This window comes from Dipodomys merriami, unplaced genomic scaffold (assembly GCF_024711535.1).
Source record: "Dipodomys merriami isolate MVZ:Mamm:240054 unplaced genomic scaffold, mDipMer1.0.p SCAF_333, whole genome shotgun sequence".
Taxonomy (NCBI): Eukaryota; Metazoa; Chordata; class Mammalia; order Rodentia; family Heteromyidae; genus Dipodomys; species Dipodomys merriami.
Genome location: NW_027204860.1, coordinates 1100356 through 1108357, shown reverse-complemented (window position 1 = coordinate 1108357; position 8002 = coordinate 1100356). Strand labels below are relative to the sequence as shown.

The 8002-nt window shown below is 33.8% G+C and overlaps 1 non-coding gene across 1 annotated transcript; it reads left to right on the top strand.

Annotated features, from left to right (window-relative positions):
• Positions 1–662: 662 nt before the first annotated feature.
• Positions 663–769, top strand: LOC138803102 (U6 spliceosomal RNA). The gene has a single exon (XR_011364862.1). It is a non-coding gene; the product is annotated as a U6 spliceosomal RNA (small nuclear RNA).
• Positions 770–8002: the final 7233 nt, after the last annotated feature.

The following is an 8002-nucleotide window of genomic DNA, read 5'->3' as shown; positions in this document are numbered from 1 at the left end:
CTAAGATTATGATGTTCAACAAGAGTTTTATAGGCTATGAGTAGTTTTTAAATTTATCCTCTAAGATTACTATTTATGTCTCATCTCATCATCTGTATATGGTTTATATAATCATTTTTGTTCCTCGCTAACATATAAAGTAAGGAAGACCTAAAGTTTTAACAGAAACTGTGTAGTTAACAAAGTCTTAACTCTTCGCTGTTTCTTCATACAAAGACTTTGCAACTTCTCATTAGTAAAGTTTCTATAAACTCTGAAATGTACATACTTAGTAGTATATGTCTGCCACCATAAATCTTAACTACTTTATAGAAAACTTATATGACCTACCAAACAATCTTAATTTTGGCATATAAGCAAATTCCCAAAATTAAACATAGTTAAAACATTAAAACTTTAAAAAAAAACTTAAACACTTGATGCAGTGTTCATTATGATAGGTGCCTTGTATAGAATAATTGAATTCCTCCTCCTACACATCTGTTGAACAACAAATATCTGGAATTATTTTGTTTTTGACATATCAATCTTTACTTTAGTCTTAAATGTGTGCTTATGTAAGAAATACATGGTTCTAAAATTTCACGACAATTCTTTTGAACTTTTTTTTGAATTGTCTAGCTCAAGAAAATCAATTCCACTTTATATATAAAAAATATTCTGTGCTCAATTCAGCAGCACATACACTAAAATTGGAACAATACAGAGAAGATTAGCATGGTCCCTGTGCAAGTATGACACGCAAATTCGCGAAGCGCTCCACATTTTTACAATAACAGATGCTGGAGGGGATGTGGCCAGAAGGGAACCTTACTTCATTCTTGGTGGGAGTGTAAGCTTGTTCAACCACTTATAAAGCAGTATGGAAGTTCCTTAAAAGATTCCATATAGAGCTCCCCTATGACCCAGCAATCCTACTTTTGGGCATTCACCTAGTCAGCAACAAGACCATATTAAAATTATCAATACAATGATGTTTATTGCAACATTATTTCCCATAGCAAAGATATGGAACCAACCCCGATGGCCCTCAGTAGATGAATGGATCAAGAAAACGTTGTGTGTGTGTGTGTGTGTGTGTGTGTGTGTGTGTGTGTGTGTGTGTGTGTGTGTGTGTGTGTGTGTGTGTGTGTGTGTGTGTGTGTGTGTATGGGAATTCTATCGTCCATCAGAAAGAATGACATCGCCCAATTTGTTACGGAATGGAAAGACTTGGAAAAATTATATTAACTGAAATAATCCAAGGCCAAAGAAACATCAGTCACATGGTATCCCTTATTGGCAATAATTAATATATGTTGTGGATAAGCAGAAAAGGTTAGAAGCTGTGTGCATATGAATAGATAAGGTGATGTTAAGCTAAAGGAACCCCAAGATAGGGACACAAGTGGTTTTTTTCTTGCTGTTGTTTCGAAAGTATTTATAATGTACAATGTGATTTTTTTTGTTTTTTTTTATATGTTCCTCCCACACAGAAATAAACATTTTTTACAGTCAACCTTGAAAAGCCATCTGGATAGACCATTTCTGTAATTGGTAGCAGAATATTATTGATATTATTATTAAGGATGCCAGATTGCCTCATTTTGAGACAATTAAAACAGGAATTTAGTCAGCTGTTTTTGTATCATTAAGGTGATCACTGCAGCCCAGAGAAGCTAATACATTGAAAAGTAATCCTAGACCTCTAAAAACAATACAAAACAAACAAAAAACTCCAGTAAGCAAGGTCAGTCAAGGCTCCCATCACAGCCTACATAAAGTCAGGCAAAAAACTGAAGCTGGGGGTCATTTAGCTGATAAGTAATATATTTTTTATAAGGCAGGCTGAAATAAAAGCTCCTGAGAGAGGTAGGAAAGACTGACCAGAGGGACTAAAATTGGTCACACAAAGATTGGAAAATAGAATTTCTTATAAAACAAATAAATTATAGAAAGCCTGTGCATTTAAGAACAACACAGAAGACCAATTCCAGAAATGCACATTTTTCTTAGAGGTCAGCTTAGTGAATTATCAATGGAAATTTTTGAAATCTTAAATATTTGACCCATGTGGAAGTAGGACAATTTCTCAAGAGAAAGAAAAAGTCATCACTCTGTTAGGAGGTCCAATATCAAATTAAGAAGTAATCAAGCACAGATTTGTAATAAAAAGAGAAAACAATTATTCGAAATGAGGGATTCATTTGTTTTAATGTAAATATTTTTGATTTAGGTGCTAGCGATTACCATACAATTGATCCAGTCCCACAGTTGAGTTGACAGTGACTGCAGTATTCCCACATGAAGAAAAAGAGAAAAGTTACAAATGTCAGATCAAATGAGTTGAGGATGAAGTGTCCTAATATTAATATCTGAGGTATAGACACAGGTGAAGAGGTGGATTTTCTTTCATAAAAATCCCCCATTTTTAGCCTGCTGACAGTGGCTCACAGCTGTAATCATAGCTACTCAGGAATCTAAGATCAGAGGACTGCTGTTCAAAGCCAAGGTGGGCAGGAAAGTCCTTGAGGCTCATCTCCATTTAATCACCAGAAAACCAGAAGTGGCAATGTGGTTCAAAAGGTAAAGCATTCACCTTGAGTTGGAGAGCTCAGGGACAGTGCCCAAGTCCAGACTTCAAGCCCCTCGACCAATAACAACAACAACAAAAAAGTCTGCCTTTTCTTGGACTGCCTATAGCTTTTCTTAACATTCAAAAAAAATTTTTTATTACCCACTACAGGTAAGTCCTATTCTAGCTGTTGCAAATAGAAAGATTTTGTATCTTATGTCAAAAGGTTCATATTTGGGGAAACAAATACCCGCAGTGGTGACTTTTTTTCCAGTCCTTGAACTCTGGGCCTGGGCCCTGAACATGGTTATACTGGGAGCTTTAATGTGAGTTTGTTTGTTATTTATTGGATTACTGCCCATGAGAGGAATTACTGGGTCATAAGGGAGATCTGTTTAGTCTTTGGCAGAATGTCCGTACTGCATTTCAGATTGGTTGGACAAATTTAATTTCCCACCAACAGTGTAATAGAGTTCCCATTTGGCTACATCCACGTTAGCATTTGCTATTGTCAGTTTTCTTGATAATGGCAATTCAAACTGGAGGAAAAATCTCTCTTGTAGATTTGTAGGTACCTTCTAGTTACCATTAATGAATGAATATATGAAACCTATATTGCTCAAGTGTGCATTCCTTTCTCTTAGTATAATTTTCCCAAGCCTTTGATGTTCCTTAAGACTGGTGAACAGTCAACCTTTCTAATGGGTGAATAGAATTCCAGTGTGTGTGTGTGTGTGTGTGTATGTGTGTGTGTGTGTGTGTGTGTGTGTGTGTGTGTGTGTGTGTGTGTGTGTGTGTGTGCAAGATGACTATAGGCCTATGAGTTCATTTCTCAGCTTTCTCTTTCAACTGTAATTGTGTAATTCAATAATAAATTTGGATTGCTTTCTCTATTGCATTGAAGAATATTGTAGGGATGTTGATGGGTATTGCATTGCTAATTGGGGGCAGTATTGTAGTTTTCACAATGTTAATTCTTCCAACCAGGAGCATTGAAAGACTTTCAATTTCGCTTTTAGGCTTTTAAAATTTTCACAATAGAGGTCCTTCACATTTTTGTTAAATTAATTAATTCCTAGTTTTATTGTTGTTTTGTTTTGCTTAGATTTGATTTGATTTTGAGGCTAATATATATGAGGTTGTTTTTTGGATTTCAGCCTGGATCTTCCCATTGTTGGTAACACAGGAAAACTACTGATTCTTGTAGTTTTATACCCTGCTACATTGCTGAAGATTAGCATCACTTTTACTAACTTTTTTTGGGGGGAAGCTATAGGGTCCTTTATATAAAGTATCATTTCATCTGTGAAAAGGGATAGTTTTACTCCTTTCATATTTGGATCCCTTTTATATTTTTCTCTTGCCTATTGTCCTTGCTAGAAAATCCACTACTATATTGAAGAGTAGTAGAGAGAGTGGGCATCCTTTTCTCATTCCTGATTTTACTGTCTTCATGCCTCCATCGTTAGACACATACTTATTTTCTCTTTGTCGTATACATACTCTGTATTATATTGAGGAAAGTTCCATGCATTCCTAGCTTCTCAGAGCTTTCAATCATAAAGGGGTATTAGAGTTTGTTAAAAGCTATTTCTACATCTATATAAACCATCATGTGGTTCTTGTCCCTGCTTCTGATGATGATGTGTGTTATGTTGATTGACAAGTATATTGAATCCAGCCATATCCTAGGATGAATAGTATTTGATCATAGCATGTTTTTTTTGTTAATTGTCAAAGTTGATTAGTGAGAATTGTATTGAGAAGTTATGCATCAATGCTTATCAAAGCTGGGTTCATAGTTCTCTTTCTTTGATGAGTCCCTAGCTGATTTGAGGAAGATTCTAATTCTAGCTTCTTAGATTGTGTTTGATAATTCCATTTCCCTTTCTATTCCATTGAAGAGTTAGAGCAGAATATTGTAAGTTCTTTTCAGGCCTTAATTTCATGGTAAATCTATTGAGTCCTAGATTTTTCTGTTGTGGGAAATTGTTTATTGACAGTTCATTTTCATTACTTCTTATGCATCATTTCCTGGTTCAGTTCGAGTATAGGAAAGCATCAATTACTCCAGGATTCTCCAGGTGATTGGTATATAGTTTTCAAAGAACTCTCTTATAACATTCACAATTTTGCTAATTTTTGTTATGATATCTCATTTTTTCTCTAATTTTATCTATTTGGGTGAATTCTCTTAGGAGCTCTTAGTAGCAATAACTCATCTACTCTTAATATATTTACCTAGTTCTCATCATATATAACCAGTTCCTGTTTTTCTTGATCTTCCTTCTGTAGGATATATTTGATTAACATCTATGCCACTGATGTGGTGGAGAGTTTGGCTTGGGACCATATTCACTGATGGTAGTTGTTTGCCTTTAATGTTTATTATATATCATGCCAGGCTTTTCTTTTTATCATATCAACTAAGAAATCTGTGTTTATTCTGACTATATATACTTTATAAATAATCAATCTTTTCTCTATGGCAGCTTTAAGAATCGTTTCATTGATCATTAATGATCCTCTAATGGATTATGATGTGGTGGTGGGTTGTTCTCTTCTAGAATTCTGTTTGGTGTTCTAAAGGCTTCTTTTCTCTGAATGTGCCTATCTCTTTGGATGTTTGGAATGTTCTCTGCTAGAATTCTGTAATATGTTTCCCATCCATTTAGTTTCCTGTTCTTCTCCTTCTTGAGACCAATCTCTCCCAAATTTGATCTTCTAATTGAGTCGTGAAATTCTGGCAAGATCATTTCTTATTTCTTGGATTTGTTCTAAATGATTATTTCCTCTTTCCTATTATACCTACTTGGTCTTTGACCCCTGAGATTATCTTCTATGCCATCTATTTGTTGTGAAGACTTTATACTTTGTTTCTTATTTCCTGTTTTATAATTGGTCATTTTTTAGGGCTTCTATCTCATTATAAAGCTTTGTTTTAGGCCTTGTATGGACTTTCTTTACATATTTTCTTTGGGTGGTGGGGTTTGTAGGGTTGTTTATTTAGCTGTGTCTTCTCTCATATCTTTTAACTAGGCATCCATTTTTTCCTTGGACTCCCTTGCCATTTCAGAATTTATTTTTCTGTTTGTAGTCTCCATGAGTTATTTTGCTAATCTTTGGTTGTTCTCATCTTGTTCAATAAATTTCCTTGTAGAGGTTTTATAACTTGTCATTAATCACATTTTCAGCAGTAATTGTAATGTATTTTGAAAACTGTCTTCTAGGTACCTAATTGTCTGTACTAATGCCTGGTTATTTACTGTGTGAATTATACTATCTAGACATCACTTTTCTTGTAATTTTCTGATTTGCTCTGTTCAGTTGGAGGATGTCTTTTGGGGGCTCTATAATCTTAATAGGTGACTCTTTATGTTCTTGGTTGATTTGCCATATGTTGGTTGGATCTTCTGTTGTGATTTGTTTTTGTGGAATTAAGTTTTTGTCTAGACCATTAAGTGTAGGTGTAGAAATCAATTGTGGTGAGATGTTGTGATGTTAATACTTGTGGTTCCAGTGACAGTTCGGGCTGCCCAATGGTATCTTGAATAGTCTCTGAGTATGGATGTGGCTGTCTCCGATGTACACTTCTGTTCCTGCTATTTTTCCCATGTTGACCTTTTATTTCCACACTGCAGCTATGCTTTTAAATATGTTGGCCAACACAGTCACAACGGTCACCTGCCTGGCTGGGCACCTTTTCATATATTTCTGTTTTTTTTTTTTTTTTTTGTGAAGACAGTATAAAATCTTCTTTTGAATTGTATGTCTATATATAGTTATAACTGACTGGGTGTGACTTTTTAGAAGTGGAGTACCTGCTAGGACTCGAATTCTCTGTTTCATTAGAGAGATCTAGGGGAATTTTCTGTTGTTATTTTGCCATTTTTTCCAGTTCCTCAGATATATTTTATATATTGTTGACTTTTTTCACATAATTTAGGATTTGTGATGGTTGTATCAGGTTATTTTTTTTTGTTTGTTTGTGTTGGTTTGAAATAGTGATTACAGGCTTATATGAAGAGACATTAATAATATGAAATGTACGTTATTACATTGAAAGAAAGAGAGGAGACATTTTAACCTATTTGCTACAAGTAAATTAATATTAAGCAAAGTTAATTAAAATAATTACTTACTCTTCAGAAGATGAGCATAGTACTCTTGAATATCTTGGAGAAAAAGATTTTAGACTCATTACATCAGAAGTCCTACATCGAAATTACTGCCTAAACTTTCTTCTTCAGAAAGGCAAAAGCTCCATTTCTTTCATATTAGTATTATAAAATCATAATATCTGCATATTGAATTGTTTTCCTCTGCTATTTTCAATTCCATTCCTCATCCATTAGGTTTCTAGTGCTTTGAATGACCAATTCCTTAAAATACCTATATTGCTTATATTGTGATGTAAATCTCAGTAATATTAATGTGAATTTATCCCTGATTCTCATGTGGAGCTACATTCATATGAAATTTATGCAGTTTCAACCAAGGAACATGACTATTTCAAAGTTTTCTGTTTTAATAAATAAACCCATTCTCTTTAGAAATATGTTCTCATCTTTTATATTGCTCCACCATAGATGTATTATTAGTACTTTTACTGAAATAAATATAAACTATGGAATATGAAGAAAACCACCACCCCCTTATCACTTTAAAGTAAATCCTTGGGGACTATTTTATATATAAAAATAAAAAAGTGCAATGCACCTGTTTATACATTAATAATCTAATGGTTAAGTTAATTAGACACAAGAACTACCATACCACATCAAGTCTCAATTTACTTAAAGGCACCAAAATATTAGTGTTCGTGAATATCACTCAGTTTTAGAAAATGACTAGTCACAACAAAGTTTATATTATATTTCAAATTTAGAAAATGAAAATTAAACCCAGATTTGTTGTCAATATCCTGTTTCCAGGAATACATTTATTCAGCAAACAGAGAAAACAAAAATAAAGGTACGTCACATAGACAAAAGATGTAGGAGCAGACTCTTTTTCCTTAAGATGATAAGCACATGCAAACTATGTGATTTATTCAAAGATACTGTAAAAATTCATAAGAGTATTTGTGATCAGAAGTGATGGGTAAACAAATAGCTGGAAAACTGTATATGTAAAAGGAGTTTTCAATATAGGCTAAGTTTACAATAAATGATCCAACAGACGATGATTTTATATCTCTAACACACATCCAGTATTCTACATTTACCCACATACTCCTGTCCTCTTACCTCAGTTCCTGATCAATAGTATTCTACTTTCACAAGGTCAATTCCTACTAATAAAACAAAGTTTTTTTTTTTAGTTTCTAGATCCAATAAATTTTAGTATTTCAGAATAATAGTATGAATTCATGCAGTTTGACTTGAATGTCAAGTATGAGGATACTCTATTCAGGGTATTATTAATTGGCCTGAAACAGCCAGGTAC